This window comes from Lathamus discolor, chromosome 13, assembly GCF_037157495.1.
Source record: "Lathamus discolor isolate bLatDis1 chromosome 13, bLatDis1.hap1, whole genome shotgun sequence".
NCBI classification, from domain to species: domain Eukaryota; kingdom Metazoa; phylum Chordata; class Aves; order Psittaciformes; family Psittacidae; genus Lathamus; species Lathamus discolor.
In genome coordinates this window covers 4,977,252-4,995,447 of record NC_088896.1, presented here as the reverse complement: position 1 = coordinate 4,995,447, position 18,196 = coordinate 4,977,252, and the positions used below count along the sequence as shown (strand labels likewise).

At 51.8% G+C, this 18,196-nt stretch overlaps 1 long non-coding RNA gene across 3 annotated transcripts; it reads right to left on the bottom strand.

Annotated features, from left to right (window-relative positions):
- Window positions 1-750: 750 nt before the first annotated feature.
- LOC136021562 (uncharacterized) lies at window positions 751-17,636 on the bottom strand. 3 transcript variants are annotated; one of them, XR_010615824.1, is made up of 5 exons: window positions 17,455-17,636; window positions 7,514-9,237; window positions 6,412-6,584; window positions 6,007-6,312; window positions 751-3,491 (listed from the first exon to the last, which is right to left on the bottom strand). It is a non-coding gene; the product is annotated as an uncharacterized LOC136021562 (long non-coding RNA). The 3 variants fall into 3 exon arrangements; XR_010615823.1 differs by lacking the exon at window positions 751-3,491 and adding an exon at window positions 4,759-5,501; XR_010615822.1 differs by lacking the exon at window positions 751-3,491 and having other exon boundaries at window positions 4,759-6,312.
- Window positions 17,637-18,196: the final 560 nt, after the last annotated feature.

Sequence of the window (18,196 nt, the reverse complement as noted above, 5' to 3'; positions counted from 1 at the left end):
TGTATTCACATACTCTTTTCTTCTCTGCCTCTTCTCCTGTACAGGCAGGGTATAAAAGCTTCTACAACCTGTTAAACTATTGGCATGCTGTAAACCTAGAGAGCCCACACTGCAGTTGTAAACAACATGATCCCAATGAATAAGTAATCCGTGTTACGAACAGGACCACAATTGCTTGATAAAGGTAGTTTGTGATCACAGCACTGAAGAAGAGGCACAGGAGAAGAAGACCAGCTACAAACCTCACCTCCTGCATACCAGAGCCCAGTGAGTTCCTGAGTCCATGCACTGTAGAGGGTGACTCCACTGCTCTGCAAGGACCCACCAGCAGCACCAGGGGCTTTGGCACCTCAAAACCCATCACAATGGTGCAAGAGGCTTCCACCCTGGACCTTTCAGTCTTGGTCCATTGCTCAAAGACAAACAGCATGAGAAAGGAGGTGAGGTGGGCAGAGAAACCCTTCTCAGAAGCAGTTGATGTGCGATGGGCACATCCTCGGGGTGCCAGCAGCGCATCCCCTCCCAGCCACGGGCGCACGAACGCTCCCACTGAGGCTATTTACTGTCTCTGCCATAAAAGTTTCAATCACGTTGGGACAGTAAATTCTAGTTTAAACTAAGCAACCCCATTTATTCACAATGGAGGCTGTTCACCACCGAAACCCTGTGTCAGACAAGTAGTGCTTCAGAGCAGAGATTTGGCTTATAGCGTTTAAAGCAGCTGTCTTCATAAAAGCTAATAAAATACAGTTGGATAATTAAAAGCTTTAATTAAAAATGCAAAGTCCAGATAGTTTCATATTAACAAGGAAACTTGTTTTGACATCTGAAATTGCTGCACAAGCTGAATTCCCATGTATTCTCTCCAGGCTATTTAGAGTTTGCTGCGTAGCTGGAAATGTCTCCTCGCTCAGTCCAATCACCATGTGTTGCTGGGGACGTGCACCAAAAATTGATGCTGCTTGTTTTACAACTTCACTTTTAATTATCCCAGTCTGAGGCAGCAGCAGTGTGCTGATTTGCATGCCAATCCCTGAACGCAGCCTGGGGATGGAATAGCTTGGCACTCCAGGGATAAAATATGTAACTCTCAGGCACGGGCTGCCAAGCTAAAGTGAGAGCTGAGCAGAGCAGCAGAGCCAGCATGGGGTGGGACGCTTCTCCAGCTCTGCCCTTAGCTGTGGCACTGGGGCATGGGGCTATGCAGGGCCACCCCGTGATCTCTGCCTGCCTGGGAAATGGAATTTGGTGGGGATGAAGGGGGAGCAGGAATGAGCCTGGATACGGGAGCTGGTTTTGCAACATGGGAGTTGGGTCCATGGCTGGCCCTGTGTCTATAACAGCTCAAGACAAGCAAGGTCTGTGGCTGTTTCTCCTTTCTGCCCATGCCAGGATGAACTGGAAGCACATCTCTCCTACACAAAGCCTTATTTCTGGCAGGACAAGTGAAGGCATGGACACAGCCAGGGACGTTCCAGGTGTGGGTGCAGCGTGCTGCCCGGAGAAGGGAAACTTCTGCAGAGAGAAGCAGCATTGCTCTGCCCCATCCCTGGGGCTGACAGAGGCTGACTGGAGCCTCAGTGCTTCTCATACCTTCATTTCAAAGCCCCCTGAGACCCACAGCCTCTGCTTCAGCCACACTGTTCCTTTGGACCCTCTACAGCATCAGAGCGTCTTCTGATGGGTTGATGCACAGCTGTGATTTACAGCCCCATGCTCTAGTTAGTGTCTTGGAACAAAACACTCTTGTAATAGAGTACTGGTGAAATGGCAGTAAATCCATGAGTGCACCCTTAGGATTAGAGATCCATAAGGCTTAAAACCAACAGGGACTGAGTTAATTGTGTAATTTGACATTGCTCATAACACAGACCGAGGAGCCTCTCTAAGCACCAGCTGTTACACACCCACCAGCAGAGCAACTTCTCCTTTAGCTACACATTTACTCATTTACTGGCCTTTGCCAGTGGAGAAGACACCCCAGACCTGCAAAGGACCCTGGTTAGGGTCCATTTCCTCACTGTGAAATTTAGCATCCACATTTAGATGTCCATTTCCTCACTATGGAAATGGACATCTCCTCTCTAGGTGCCGCTGCTTCATCTCTGAGACACCTGGATCTCGTTGGACCATTTTATGAAACACTAACTCTTGACTTACTGGGTCATAAGAAAGGGGATTTCTTTTTCCATTTGACACATTTTTCTAAAGGTTAAATAAGAATAAACTTAAAACATTTGGATTTCAACAGCCAATGGCTTTGGTTTGGCTTTATTTGGTGTTTTGATCCCCAGGAAAACCAGAGGAATTGTGCACATATCCCAAGCCTTCGTGCTTTTCTTTTGCTCTGCCCTTTTGTTCTACCTCTTTTCTTTTGCTTGCCACTTCTGGTTTGGTTTTGTACAGCACAATAACCATTTATCCATCACAGCCTCAAGGCTGAAAGTGCCTGGGATAAAGGCAGGGACTCGGGATGAACATTGCACTTGGCCCAGTGCTGACCAGGCACCCTGAGACCCAGAAGCATTCCTCTGCTAGGTGACTGCTGGAAAATGGTTTCTCCATCCCCTGCCTCAGTTTCCCCACTTGCAGAGCACGCGATGATGGACTCACCCTCTACAAACTGCTTTGTAAACGCTTCTTCCTCTTTCCTTGTTGGCTTATGGAGGGTGGACACGGAGTTTGTCGGCAGTCCCTGCAGCTTGGCCCATCCTGCTGCAGAGCAGCAGCGTGTGCAGGGAATTTTCTCTGCTTCCCCCCTATTTGTGCCCTGGCCCTGGGCGCAAGGGGGCTGTGAAGTTCCCTTTGGGTCCCCAAAGGTCCCTTAGCAGAGAGCACAGCTCAGTTAGGAGGGAGAGGAGGAGGGAGAGGAAGGCGGCAGAGGCAGCCGCGGGCTGAGAGCACCCTCCTGCGGGTGTCCGCTGCTCGGATGCGCCTCTCCGCAGCACGGAGCCTGCTCCTTGCCTCAGCCCTGTTTCACTTTGCAGCTCTCCCTGCGCACCCCTGGCGCTTTACAGCTGCTTATGGAAAAGGAAGGGGCTTGAGCTGTTCATGGGGCACTCGGCTGTGCCACAGCGATGCCTGCAGCAGCCTCATTCATAGCTCTTTGTTCCTATCCAACATCAAGGTCAGGTCATCATAGGTGACTGGAAAAGAACAAGGTCCCCATCCTACCAAACACATCCACATTGAGGGGCGTCTCCACGTCACTGTGCAGTACAGAAAACCCTTTCCAGTGCTGCAGGATGCTCTAGGAGAAGTTGTTGCCTTAGGTACAGCTGCTGCTTTCTGAACCTGTCTGGTCCATGCTTCTGTACACCGTGCCAAGGCAAACGGCCCCTCATATCTCAACCTCAAAATAGTAGCAGCTGAAATACAAACTCTTGTCGGACAGCACCTGACGGTAATGTTCAGACCTCGCAGGATGTACGATCTGGGTGCAGGAAGCAGTGTTGGTCACTTTGTGGTTGTCTCCAGCTCTGCATCACATACTAACAGAAACAGAAAAACAGAATGGGTTTGAAGCAAAAGAGAAAGTTGGGTGGGTTTTACTGTAAAGGTGGTCAAATATTGGATAGATTTGCCCAGAGAGGTTTTGGAGCCTCCATCCTTGCAGATATTCAAACCCAAAGGACACGTACCTGAGCAGCTTGCCCCAGCTGAGGAGCTGGACTTGAGACCTCCAGAGGTCCCTGCTAACCACAGGAACTCTGCAATTGCTAACAGAACCTGTCCAGGAGCATTCTCTGTCCTGGTTACCCACCATATGAGCTTTGCATTTAAAGTCTGCACATGGAGCTTTTTCTGTGCTTGATGGAAGCTATGGTCATGCACTATAAAACTAATCAACACATGAAAAACCAAAGGCAAACTGTGCAAGACACCCCAGAAAATTCACCTGAATTGATTTTTGAAGTGAGTTAAGATAAGTCACATTGTACCATTTTTTAGCAGAATTAAAATGACCGTGACTCAGTTTAGTTCTCCTTAAATGAATGAAAGGAACTGAATTCCTTGTAAGAGTTTCCTACCAAGGAGTTTAATCCATAAACCTTTATTCTTCCTTCCCAAGTGTTCTTGTGTCTAAGACAGCCCCTGAGACTCTCTCTGCAGCCGGTGGCAGGAGACAGACACCTCCAGAGCTCGCTGCACCGCTGCTGATGGAGATGCGAATTCAGCACAGATGAGATGGATTTCACTCAGCATCTCCACAAATCATTTCCCACCCTCCACCTCTCCCTGAAAGGCAGGGGACAGCACCAAAACCACCAAACCCAGGTGGAAATCACTCCTTGTCTTTGGCTGGGGGGCAGAGATGGGGTCTGGTTGCAGACGCCACCGTTTTGATCCTGCAGATCTCTTCAGGAATGACAGAAAGGAGAGAAATGATCGCTGCCCCAGCACTTACAAAGGGTCATGGTACGTGGTACTCACACACAGGGACAGGGCAGTGGTCCCTGGCTGTGCAGGAGCAGCGCCTCGTGTTATCCAGAGGATGGGAACCTGCCAGCCAGCGTTCTAGAGCTTCCACCCAAACAGGGAATTCTGTGAGTGGAGGCAGACGTGGGGCCTGATTCCGACTCAGCGACCCCAGTCAGCACCTGGGGACATAGGCTGGGGCTCGGGGTGCTCTGCACTGCGCCTCTGCTTCCTCCAGCCTACAGCCACATATAACAATGGGGGACAGGGAACAGAAAGGACACCAGGACCTGGAAGTGATCCATGCGGAGCTGGATGAGAAGCTGCCATGATCCATGCGGAGCTGGATGAGAAGCTGCCATCAGACACACTCTCCTGCCGCCTACAGGCATTCGAGCTGTTTGCAGGGCTGCCTTGGCACATGTTTAGGAGACGTTATTCCTGCCTGGAAACAGGAGGGAGGCCGGTTCAGCATCCCACACACACTGCAGTGTCAGCGCTCGAGCCCCATCTCTGCTGACATATGGGGTGCAAAGTGCGTGTCAAGACTGACCCCAGCCAGCACAAGCCTTTCTCTTCATCACTGCTGGTACCTGATAGTTTTTGCTGAGCAAACTAGGATGATCTACATATATATCTATAAACTGGTGGGATTTATGAGGCTCGGCCACATTACCTTGTGTGGGTACAAACCCAGCCCATTTAGATCTTGCTACTCATGAGATTTCTACTGGAGACTTAAAAGGAGCCGGGATGGGGACACCGATAAAGTTCTGGCTTTCCACATACTAAATCATTATCGGCTGACTGCTGCGGTTTATCATTTGAAGTAAAGACCAGGATAAAGCCAAAGAGGGGAGGCACAAACCCCTTGTCTTTCTTGCCCTCTGCTCTAAGGTGGTGCTGGGGTGAGACCCAGCATCCCTCGTGGCCCAGGGAATCCCTCCCCTCTCCCTTTGATCACCCCACAACCTGCTAACGCCTCATCACGAGCTGTCACTGAAGCCAGGCAAGAAGCAGCGCTGTCAGCTCCCAGAACATCCTGTAATCACCACGGTTTTCCCATTCCATCAGGATGAGACCTGAGAGTACTCACCAGAAGATAAAGCAGAGTTAGCTCCTGGCCTGACCCCGTTCTCAGGGGCCTCACCGGGACGATGGGTTCATGCATCTCGTCTCCAGCAAGATGAGGAGGGAGTTTGGTCTCTGTTGCTTACACTGCGGGTTCATGCCCTCTTTGCCTGGCTGTTTCTCATTCTCCCTAGGTCTGACAAGAAATTCCCCCCTGGATTGGAAACACGTTCTTAAGGGAAGTTTTATCAGGACCTCTGAAAAGTTCCAGTTTCAGCAAATCAAAGAAATTCAAGGGGTTCCTGGCCTGCTCTCCCAGTGGAACGCTGCAAATCCGAAGTGATGAGCTTATCACAGAGAAAGGGCAGCAAGCTGGCTTGGAGGCTGCTTCACATGCTATATTCTGGGCCTTTGTTTTTTCCCCTTGGTGACAGCACAGAGCTTTTATAAGCAAGCACAGGCTTGCACAGGTGCAGAAATAACCACAAGCAGGTTTCAAGCTCCATGAAAACTCACCTGACTCGAGAGAGCTTTTCTCTTCAGCCCGATGTAAACGCATCCACCCTGGAGCTGTAACTGTGCGTGACAGAGATGCCTGAAAGCCAAATCCGTACAGAGTTAAGATCTCAGTCCAGGGAGCCTTGGCTTTTTAACTCATGCCACAGCATCAAACATTGGCTTCATCCTTCAGATATCAGACAAAATTGTGGCTTTTAGACCAGTTCATTCCTTGCTCGCTTGGCTTTAATGAACGTGGACTGAACTGCACGAAACCATCCAGAGGATCCTGTGAGGAGACCTCTTCTGAACGCTCATCCTAATCTGAAATTAGGACACCACAGACTAAGCCCTGTTCTCCAGGAGCTCTGCTGATGCCCTCCCCCCAGAAACCACCTGATAGAACCTGGGCAGAGTTGTTACCATCATTGCACAGGGAGACAGATCACCCGTGGCACCGACAGTGAGCAGGGACCAAACCCAGCCGTCTTCTGCCTCACCATGCTGGTCTGGGTGTCATTCCATAGTCTGGGAATTGCCTTCTCAGGAGGCTTCAGCTTTCACTCATACACCAGGCAGGTCTGAAGCAGTTCCTCCTGTGAACAAACCAGAGATCCATCACTGACCACCCTATCTGGGGCCATGAGAACAAGGAGAAACTCTCCAAGCCCTGCAGTAGGGGTTGGATGCCCACAGGGGAGCCCTCTCCAGCAAAAAGGACCATCCAGCTTGGATGACTGCACCAGAAGCCATCACCCCATATTGCCCAGCACTGGCACCTTCTCTCAAAGCCTGAGAAAGCTCTGTGCCAGCAGCAGGAAATAAACCACTTGTTAATCAGTTGAAGGCAGGCAATGTGCCCATAGGAACGCAGACCTGCCATCCGTGATTTGAAACACTGCTGGAAGAGGAGTACTAAACAGCCACTCCATCAAGCTCTCCCCTGGAGGGAGGGATTCAAACCCACCTTCCAGCCTAGAGTCTGGAGAGGGATGGAAGAAGAGCACAGTTAGTGCCTGGCTCAGAGGACTGGTGCGTGGTCCAGCGCTGCCCAATAGAGCATCTCAGGCCAGGCACGTCGAACAGGGCAGGAGGGATCCCTGCAGGGTGAGGTCACTGAGATCTCTGCAGACCTGGACTCACACCTCAGGCTGTCCGACCCTCACACAGCAGCAGAGGCTGTCTCTGACCAGGCTCCGTCTCCCTGCTTTGCAGGCACAGTGTGGGGTGCCCTTTGCACAGCACCAGCCACAGCATCTGCTAAATGCACAGCACCAGAGGTTTCATTAAACAACCCATTTCCACACTGGCAACAAGCACTGGTTGTGGAAGTGGAGCCCTCCTCCTTCCTGGGGGAGAAAGTAAATCCATACAGAGATGGGACAAAAAGTACTGGTTTTCAAACCTCTTTCCCACTTACCTATCAAACTTGCTCCTAGGGTTACACTTCAACATACTCACTCTTCACTCACCCAGGCTGTTCAATCAGGATCAGGTTTCTGGTTATAGAGTTAAATGCTCTAACCTGTGGGTCAGCAGCTTGGTGTCCTCAGAGGGGACGAAGGTCCAGCAGCTCCACAGCTCAATGTTCCAGGCAGGTGAGGCAGGACATCACCATCACCACCACCACCTCTTTGGCCAAGCAGCAGTCCCATTCAATCTCACATATTCTGCTCTCCTGAGCACTGGCTGCTTCCTCAGAGCTATCCAAAACCAGCCTGCACAGGGAAAATCTGGGTGCACGACCTCTTTCACCTTCCCCACCAACAACATCCTCTGGTCCAGCTTCATCCCCAGGGAAGGTGCTGCCCTCGTGGCCCCACACTGCATGAATGGGACCATCCAGCCCCAGGTTTGGGGCAGCTCTCCTGGGACAGGCATTTCCTTACCTCTCCCCAAAGCCTGGCAAGCTGGTGCTGTAATCCTGGAGGCCAGGAAGGAAAGCAGAGCCACACCTGAGCTCCCCCAGCAACCTGCAGCTTAACTCTTTGTGTCCTCACCACAGCAAGGTGGCTCGGTGAGGAATCTGCCTTCTCGGCCCCATCTGCCCCACAAACCTTCCCATTTCCACCTCCACCACTCTCTGTGCTTCTACCTGCAGCTGCTGGAGCATCTTTCTTCTATTTTAACCTCATAAGGAAGGGGAATGGTGACTGCTAAGTACCAAAATGGGACAAAAATAACCACCCTTTCCTGTTGTTTTTTGCAAAAGTCCATTTTGGCAGAAGTTCAGTTTTCAAGTAGTTTTTCAGCAGAGTTCATTCCAGCCTTGCCAAAAGTCAGTTCACCAGTATTAGTTTTACCCATGACCCACAGCAGCTCTTGTGGAAGGGGCTGGATGAATGCCCTGATGTGCTCTGCCTCCAGACAGCCCCATGCCTGGGTACAGCTTCAGTGAAGCCTGAGGAAGAAGGTGAAACCTGGCTTAATAATCATAGAATCATAGAATGGTTTGGGCTGGAAAGGACCCAACCTCCTGCCGTGGGCAGGGACACCCCACACTATGCCATGTCACCCAAGGCTCTGTCCAGCCTGGCCTTGAACACTGCCAAGGATGAAGCATTTACCACATCTCTGGGCACCCTGTGCCAGTGCCTCACCACCCTCACAGTAAAGAGCTTCTTCCTTGTATCTAACCTGAACTTCCCCTGTTTGAACCCTTCACCCCTTGTCCTGTCACTACAGTCCCTGATGAAGAGTCCCTCCCCAGCATCCCTATAGACCCCCTTCAGGTACTGGAAGGCTGCTATGAGGTCTCCACGCAGCCTTCTCTTCTCCAGGCTGAACAGCCCCAACTTCCTCAGCCTGTCTCCATATAGGAGGTGCTCCAGCACCTGATCATCCTCTTGGCCTTCTTTGGACTTGCTCCAACAGCTCCGTGTCCTTCTTATGTTGAGAACACCAGAACTGCACACAGTGATGTAAACCTGGGCTTGGGTGTAGATGAAAGCGAGATTCAGATGGTTTCGACTGCAGAAATAAACTACACCCCACTCAGAGGATGTTTTTCTGCATAAATTGTTGGGAAAGAAACCAAATCTCACTCCTTTCTCAGAGCCAAGTCCTTGCATGGCCTGGGGCACCCCAATTTGATCCCACGCAGTGATGCTTTTCCTTTCCTATCCCATGCTGAAACCATCAATCCAACCCGAGCAGGGACTTGCTGCCCAGCTAGGTTTCTCCAGCAATAATTTCTTCTCTCAGAAAGCCAAAGCCAAGCAAAACTGGTTCTTCTGCAAGCTCATGCAGCTAGGGAAGAGAGAAAAACATGCCGATAAGCATCTCTGATGGCTTCGGGATAAATTTCTATCTGATCTTTTCCCTAAGACAAAGTATTTCGGTTATTTTCTCCCCTCAGCATTTGTGCATTGAAATGAAAGTTAATGAGATGAGGATTAAATACCCTCGGGATGGGGAAATAAACCTCGACTTCTGGCAAGGTTTGAGAGGGTTTTGTACAAAATAAAGTCATGTGAACAGCGGTGTAAACGGTTCAGCAAGAGGTTTCCCACAGCACTTTCTATCTTAAAAGTGCTTTTCACAGATTGAGGGCAGAGGAGCTTTTGCCCGTCTCTGTCCTAGGATGTGACACAACAGAGCTCTGAAGCCACTGCACATCCCATAGCAGGGTTAAAAGGATTTACTGTGGCCAGGCTGGAAAGAGGGACCAGCACAGACCCAGGGCAGCAGCGGGTAATAGCGTTTCCAGCACCACTTCCTATGGATGCCGTGCTCTGTACCAGTGATCTAAGGATAAGACCATTGTTTGAACATCAGCTCCATGTTTCCACTAGCACATTCACCACCCATCAGAGCAGGGTGTGCCAAGCAAGAGGCTTGGATAACAATCCAATAACAATAACAATTCATTCTCTTACTCCAGTTAGGATTAGTTTTCAGCAGCTGTACCCGAAAATACCAGCTTCAGGTTCCCCTGCTGATGGGTCACTGAGAGGCTCCCACAGAGCAACAGGGGAAGATGCTGGTGCCTGTTTGGCCATGAATAAGGAAACAAACAATCCCATTTGTCCCATATCCAACTTTCCCAACACACTCAGTGCACTGTGCTAGAGGCTTTCACACACTAGATGTCAGCAGAAGAACAAAAATAACTCAGAGTGCTCCAGCCAGTTCAATGGGGACACAGAAACTCAACCTGACACCAACAAACCCATTCGCTGCAGCAATAACCACACTGGGCGGTGGGTGGCAGGGAAAAGCCATCCAAGGAAGGGCCGGTGCCTCTCCATGAGTCCTGGATGGGGCAAGGTGCAACCCTGGACTGACTTTGTGTCAGCAACCCCCTGAGAGCAAACCTCAGACCTGCACAGCAGCAGTCGTTTTGCACGTACATGTGCATTGTCAGCGGTGGGGGGACAGGGCTTCTCCAGTAGAGCTGATTTAACTCATCAGCTCTGCCCGCTGTTTTGTCCTGCAGACACCCTTTGAAGCCAGGCATTGCACAATGTGAGCTGCCCCTTGCTCCACCACCACAGCAGCAAAGCACAGCATAAAACACCTTTCTGTACACCAGGAGAAACGGTCCCGTGCTTTCAGCTCTTGTATCTTTATGGCTGTAGCAGTAAAAGCAGACTGCAGCCCTTGCAGCGGAGGGGATTGAATCTGCGTCATAAGAGGCCCCAAGGCTTTACCGGCCCTGCCCAAGCTGGGGTGTCACCCTCTCCCAGCCGCTTTACCCACTGTTTGGACAGGACTGAGCTGGGAGGTTTGAGGTCTGTGCTGGCTTCATTGTACAAGGGCAGGGGAATGGATCACTGAGCCCTGGGAATACCCCTGCCCCTAAAATCCACCCCTACACATTCAGCTGTGCACGTTCATCGCTGCCTCCCTTGACTTCCCTGGTGTGGGCTGTGAGCATCTTACAGCAAACCCTGAAACATCCTTGTGAGGCTCCTAAGCCCAGAGCTGGGTTGCAGCCAAGGGGTCCCCTTCAAGTTACACTGGTGCTTTGAGACCCCAAATGCTCTAAGGCATTCCTAGTTTTCCTTCTAGACCACGCTCTTACCCATAGCAACTAAATCAGCCAAAACAGCCTTGTGTGTAGGGTACAGGCAACCTTTCAAAGCCGGAACACCCCAACATCATGTTTGCCCTCCTCCTTCACCCCAAGCCGCTTCTATCACTCTAGAAAACATGGGTCACTACTTGCCCCCAGATTCCTCCTCCTGCGTAATGCCCTGGAGATGGATGGGCTCTGTGGGCTCTCCCACCCATACCTCTCCCAGGCAATCAGTCTCCCCTTTCCCAGGGTCTAGGATTTCAGACACCCCCCCCTCCACCATCCAAGCCCAAGGTGTCTCCCCATGTGCTGACCCTGCAGGACACAGTTCAAAGCCTCTAACAGGAAAAACAGGAAAAGCCGCCCCAGCTCTCTCCGTTGACATAGTTTCGGTCTAGTTCTTGGTGTCAAAGGAGGTATTCACCTCCGCCTCCACTTGTGGGCCCTACGTGCTGCCTGGTCCCACTCAGCAGATGCTGTGAAGCCCCCAAGGAATGACAACCACCAGTGAGGCCCCATGTCAGGATGCTCCCAGTGGGTACCATAAATCACTGCTGGGACACTGATGCTCTGCCCCACTCCAGGGGCACTCTATGTTTTAATTGGGATGTGCAGGGGAGAATATTTCTGCTCCCCTCCATGACTCAGCACACCCCAGGGAGGCACCAGAGCCCATTAAGCATCTCCCAAGTGCCAAAGGTAGCAGCGAGGAAACACGGGGATGCTGCGGGGTGTGTGGCGAAACTGTCTGCTGGGTTTAGAGCCAGGAGATGGTGACTCAGCCCACACAGGGCAGTGATGTTTGGGAAGCTTGGAGCCTCAGTGTCTGCAGCACCAGGATGGCCTCCAGCACCATCTCGTCTGCATGGACCATGGCAGCATAGGGAGCCCAGGCACTTGGGCACGTCCATGGCAGGTACATGGAGAGCATGAGTTCACCACCACCACCTTCTGGCTCTGGTGAGGAACAAGGAGGAACCCAAATCCATGATCCTCCACCCTACTCCACCCAATATGCAATGTACCATGCTGCAGGAAGTCTGGAAATCCCTCCTGTGAGAGGTCTGTCACCATCCAGAGCACCATGACCATCCATGTCTCACAGTTACCATCTGTTAATCTCCCCCTGGCACAGCCCTAGCCTCAGACCAAGAGGTGGGGAGCAGATCTCTGTGACACAGAGGAGGCTGCGTTTCCTGTTGTGCAGGTTCTGCACACCCTCAGGGCATCAGCTGGTGCACCCAGGATGGAGCAGGGCAGTGCCCAAGGAGGGGACCTGACCCGTCTGTCATACCCGTGTCATATGAAGATGACACATGGGCCAAGTCAGGACCTCCAGAAGGCACAGAGGGCACAGGTCTGAGCATCCCTATGGGCACAAGGTCAGCACAGCATCCTGACCAGCACTATGCCTCCAGTGATGGCTTCCTGTCCATAGGTTCCCCAGTGCTGAACCACTGATCCCTTTGAGATCAGGGGGAGCCGAGCCACCTCCAGCAGGGACACAGGGGATGAGTGACACCCCACCAGCACCCTGCTGAGACACAGCCTCCCCAGGCTGCACTAAACAACGCATTAACACCCTTTGCTGAGACGCCAGCCCTGCTTCCAGTCCCTCACCTACTGATCTCCAGCTGCCTCGCATGTGATTTCCATGGAGCAGTTGAGATGTGAGCAGTGTGGTTGTGCTCATGACAGGAGATGCATGGCAGTGAGGGGCCCCTCTGCAGAGCTGCCTTTGAAGAACCTCACTGACTTTTGGCTTCTCGGAAATGCAACCACAGGAAAGAATTTCTTTCTCCAGGCATCATCTGGCAGAGCCCTCGCTGAGGTCTCAGCTTCCAGCATAAAAGCTGGAAGTTCTTCCAGAGCTAACATTCTAACTCCCAGGGGCAGATGCAGCATGAAGTGGGTGCATACAAATGCCCCCTCTGGCTCCATTTGCCATCACCCATGACACCAGTCCTACCTCCAGATGCTTTCCTGAATGCAGTTGCAGAAGATGCTCCAGCTCTCCCATGCCTTTTGCATCCACCAGCTCTTTACCACATCGCCTTCCCACTCCTTACATTGCTGCTTGCTGAGTCTGCCACCAAATCCATCACCATCACACACGGATGGAGATTTCCTGTGGATCGCAAACATCTATTGCTGCTCAGCCTCCCTGTCCCAGCACTCAGCAGCGTCTGTCCTTCAGAAACCACTTCCACAGAGCATATCCATGTGGGACCTTCTGGCATCACCATACATGGATGCATCCACAGGTCAGTTGATCTGTTGGCTTCATGACTGTAATGGTGCCCAAGTCACACCCTGCAGACCAAGAGGCAGACCAACACCCTGTTCAAGGATGTTCTCAGTATCTGAGCATCCGAGGCAGCTTGTACTTCCCTCCTAGATGGGGGCATAGCGAGCCCACCCAATGCACTGGAGATATTTCTACTGGACACAGAGCCATGGTACATCTCCCAGGCCTAAGTCAGGGCAATGCTATGTAAATAGGCTGGTTTGGACCAACCCAAACACCCTCTCCTAGATTAGACAAGGTGGGGACAGCAAGAACACATTGGTCCCATGCAGGATCATCAGGGGTGGTCAGGAGAGGGTCCTACAGCCCCTTCCTCCCCCATGGCCTGCTCAGAGCTGCTATGAGCAGCCACTGAGGTGACTGACACCAGCTGTGCCTCTGTTCCTGCCCTGCTCTGGCAAAGCACAAGCAGAAACAGCCCTTTCCCCATCCTCCCCCAGCACAGGGTGATGCAGCAGTTGCTTCACAGCTTAATGCGAACCAGCCTTGGTAAATGCAATGAAATCCTAAAAAGAGGGGAAATCTCAGCACTCCTGCCCCAAAAGCACTGGCGACTCTCGCATGACCGTACTTTCCACTCTGCTAAACTGACATGAGCAGTGGATGGACCCCGATTCCCATGGGAACGCTTGCTGTTTATCTCCAATGCAATAAAAATGATATTAGAGTGGGGAGTAGAAGCAGCAGGAAAAAACCCCAACACCTGATGCTGTTCCTCTCCCTTGTCTGAAATCCAATAGCCGAGCTCTGGGAACAGGCATGTCCATGCGATTACAGCTCTGCCACTCCCAGACCTTGTCCTGAACAGGAGCTGGGACCAAATTGTACTTCTGAAGGGCTGGAATGGTTTTGTTAGGTTGTTGGAGCAACAGGTACAGCACTGCTATCTCGCCTGGGACCACAGCCACTCCATTCCCCACTCACGCAATGGGATGAAAATACCAAGACCCACAAGGAATTAAGAACTCACAGTAAACTGCAGCCTCATAAAAACCTATGTGCTGCAGGAAAGCCTAGGTTTGTATTATTCAAACACTGCCCAAGCTACATAAAAGGGGGAAAGCCATCATGGAATGCTGAACCCATGTGCCAGGCAGGGTGAAGGAGATCTGAATTTAGACAGGAGGGGGGGAAGCAGCAGATTGGAAATCACTGCAAATCAAAGTAGGGAGGGAATGAGGTGCGAGTTCATCCTGGCACCGAGCCTTGGGTTCAGGTCTGGACCGAGGGCTCTCTGCTGGTTTGCCAGGCACCATCTGGCTGGGCAGTGCCTTTGCTGTCACTGAGCTGAAGTGGTTTTCGGTCATCATTCACTTTTACTCCTTTTTACAAGTTCAGTAACACTCCCATAAACAGGTTTTTAATGCAATCTTTTTTCCCTGACACACTGCATGTTAAACATTAGCAGAGGCATTTTATTGCAGGTAATAAAGAACCCTGATGTCAAATATTTTAACAAGCCAAGTGCTCCATGGGAAAAGCCCAAGGGGCTCCAAACACATTTCTGCTCCTCTGCAGCCTCTGTCAGGGAGAGGGGGAAGAGATCGGGAGGTTTCTGGGAAAATATCTCGCATTTTATCTGTTTTTTGGAAAAGAACAACAAAACCACAGCGACTCCAACCATGGTGCCCATTCAATGATGCTGAACTCAGGAGCAGCTCCCCACCACACTTCCCAACCAGGCATTTCCCACAGTTGATGTAGAGCTAACCATTCCCCTCACTATCCTTATGGATTTGTTCAAGGGAGATGTTATCTCAAAATCACAGAATGGTTTGTGTTGGAAAGGACCTTAAGATCATCCAGTTCCAACCCCCTGCCATCGGCAGGGATGCCTCACACTAGACCATGTTGCCCAAGGCTCTGTCCAGCCTGGCCTTGAACACTGACAGAGATGGAGCATTCCCCACTTTGGGCACCCAGTGCCAGCGCCTCAGCACCCTCACAGGAAAGAACTTCTTCCTTCTAACAAAAAAGTGAGTTTAAGTTTGCCTTTTGGGAGCTGCCATTCATTCTCCCCAAGACATCCTCCCAGATCTACCCACAGCCAAGCAGGAACAAGGAGCAGATCGATGCTACACGCACCACAGGGATGAGTCCACAACAGGTTTTCTTCCCCAAGTGATGCTGCTGCCTCCAGGCATCACACCCCTCTGGCTGCAGGCAGCCTGGAGAAGGAGGTGATGAAACCCAGCAGCCGAAGAGCACACGGTAAACCCCTCATTTGCACACCCAGCATCCCTTATGGGTACCACACATGTGGAGCAGCACTCACAGGGCATCCCCCACCCAGCACGGGAAGGGGGACGTGCTGCTGAGCATCATGTTGGACTTGCAGAGGGGAAAACTGGGCGGCTGCCATCCCAAAAGCATTCCTGGCCAGGCGTGCTGCCCCCGTGCTGGATTAGGTTTCCATGCCTCGGCTCGCTTTCAGAGCGGGGCTGCAGCCTGGGAAAGCAGGAGGGGACACACACACACACAAGTGCAGCCCACGCTAACAGCGGAGCAGCAGCCAAAGTTATTGCTGCCCACGGAGGAAGGGGGAAGGGCCTCATGCTGTTCCCCAGGAGCCCAGACCCTTTTTCCTGTTCCCTTTCCCCTCTCTTCCTCCACATGCTGATACTGGGGATGCAAGATGGGCTGGCACAGACCCACAGAAGCAATGCTGCACTTGGATACCCCACCATAGAGCCGCAACACCCTTGGTGCTCTCCCTCCTCCTGCAAGCCCCACTGAAATAAGAACAGTTTCTTCGCTTTCCCATGACCGGATTCCCCCCAAACCAGCAGAAAACACATATGCTGATGGCAATTAATCTGACAAGAAGTCAGGAGACACTGATTAAATGTCTCATATCACTGGGGATCAGGGATAATTGTAAAGATAGACTCCTTCACAAAACTGGCACAGCCTCAGTGAGCATTTAGAAGAGATTAAGGGTGAGATAGACATGCTTGTACCTTGGGATTCACCACAGCCTCACAGTGGTGGCTCCCCATCACTGCTGGGGCAGACACACACAAACATACACACACCCTGTGTCTGGTTTGTAGGGCTCCCCATCCCGATGGGATGTCAGCAGCAGGATGTGCTGGACAAGCTTTGGGCAGCTGCCGCGGGTGACATAGGCACACTCCTGGGAACAGGAAAGGCGCTTCCAGAATCTGTTATCACTGTCCTGTCCCTGGTCCCAGGGATCAGAGTGGGATAGAGGAGTTACTTGGCCACGGACCTCCTCCAGCAACAGTCTCCCATGGTCCATGTCCTTCTTGCTGTGACCCCAAGGGTCTACCCACTCAGCAGATGGGAGCATCTCCCTAAGGCCACTGGAGGGGCATTTATCTCTTTCCACAGACTAACTTAGCCCTTCCACTAGTGCCATACACACATATACATACATGTGTGTGTGTATATATATATATATATATATATATGGTTTATAAAAATGCAGCCACAGCTCAGCACTGCTGCTGCCAGGTTTCTTTGGGACTAAGTCAGCAGCCACCAGTTTCTCTGCCATTCAAATCCTACATCACAGATCTCTACAGATGGCTCTGATTAAGCTCGTTTCCCCCAGTGCCTAAATAATAGTGAAAACACTTAGAAGTCAGATTATGTGACACCTTTTATTAAGCCTTCAGCACCTGCTTCAAGCCAATCTGAGGGAGCTCATAAAAACGCCCACACTGGGCCTTCAGGATCTTGCCCTGCATCCAGCCACCATCCCAGCAAGCTGGAATGTTCTTGCTCCCTTCTCACAGTGAAGGCAAGTGAAGCAGCTTTACCCAGGAACACCACAAGTGCCCAGCAGGCTCTCAGTGAGGAATGACAGCATTGCTGCTCCTGGTTTGGGGGAAAACACACTGAGAAAGCAGAAATCTGGGATCTTGCCCAAGGATGCACTGAGCTTGTATGGGCCAGGGCAATAGAGATGCCCTCCCACCCGCTGCCCTGCTGCCCTCCATCATTACTGTATTCCTCCAAGACCCAGCATGGGAAGGAGGAAGACAAACTCCAGCACATCATTACAGACCAGACACCGATCAGAGCTGAGCACAAAGCAGCTTCTCCCTCTGTGTACAGGCACCACAGGGTCTCCCAAAGGTCCTCCCTCGGAATCAGAGGATTTGATTCATACCAGTAGGAACCACGTCCTCCTCGAAGCCGGATTTGCTCTTGGTCCCACCTTCCTGAGCACGGCACAAGGATGACAGGGTCAGCGCGACTCGATTGTGCCCGATGTGCCTGCCCGCAAGCTCAGCACCCTCGGATTTCCCCAGCAAGCTCTTTCCCGTGCTGGCCGGTAGATGGGGTTGGAAGAGCAGCCAAGGTCTGATCCGCAGGCAGCCGTGCGGCTGCAACCTGGCTGTGTCCTGATGGCTGTCCCGGCTCAGGTGGCACTGCGGGCTGTGACGGGCAGGGATAGGGACTCAGACAGGGACTGCGTGACTTGGAAGCAGAGAGAATACTGGGAAACGCAATTCCTCTTCCCAATGGGCAGCAAGTGTAGGTGATGAACCCTAAAATAACTTCAGCAGATGTCTGCCTGTCCCCTGATAGTGCAGGGGAGACCTGTCCTCTCCTCACTGCGTGCTGGGAGGTCAAACAGGACCAGAGAGCAGGTCCAAGACTTCATCCTACCCAATGAAGCTGCACTTGGCAGTGCAGCTCCTTATAGGAAAGAGAGCCCCAAGAGCCTATCACATGCCCCTGCTTGCCTGTACCCGCCTGCTGTAACCCCCCAGAGCACACTCAACCCCCTTGGAGCCTTCCAGATGCACTCTTGTTCAGCCAAGATGCTGCATGGAAGGGCGGTGATTTAGAAACCACACAAACAGCCCGGAGGCAGAGAGAAGACTCCCTCAGCAGACACAGCTCTG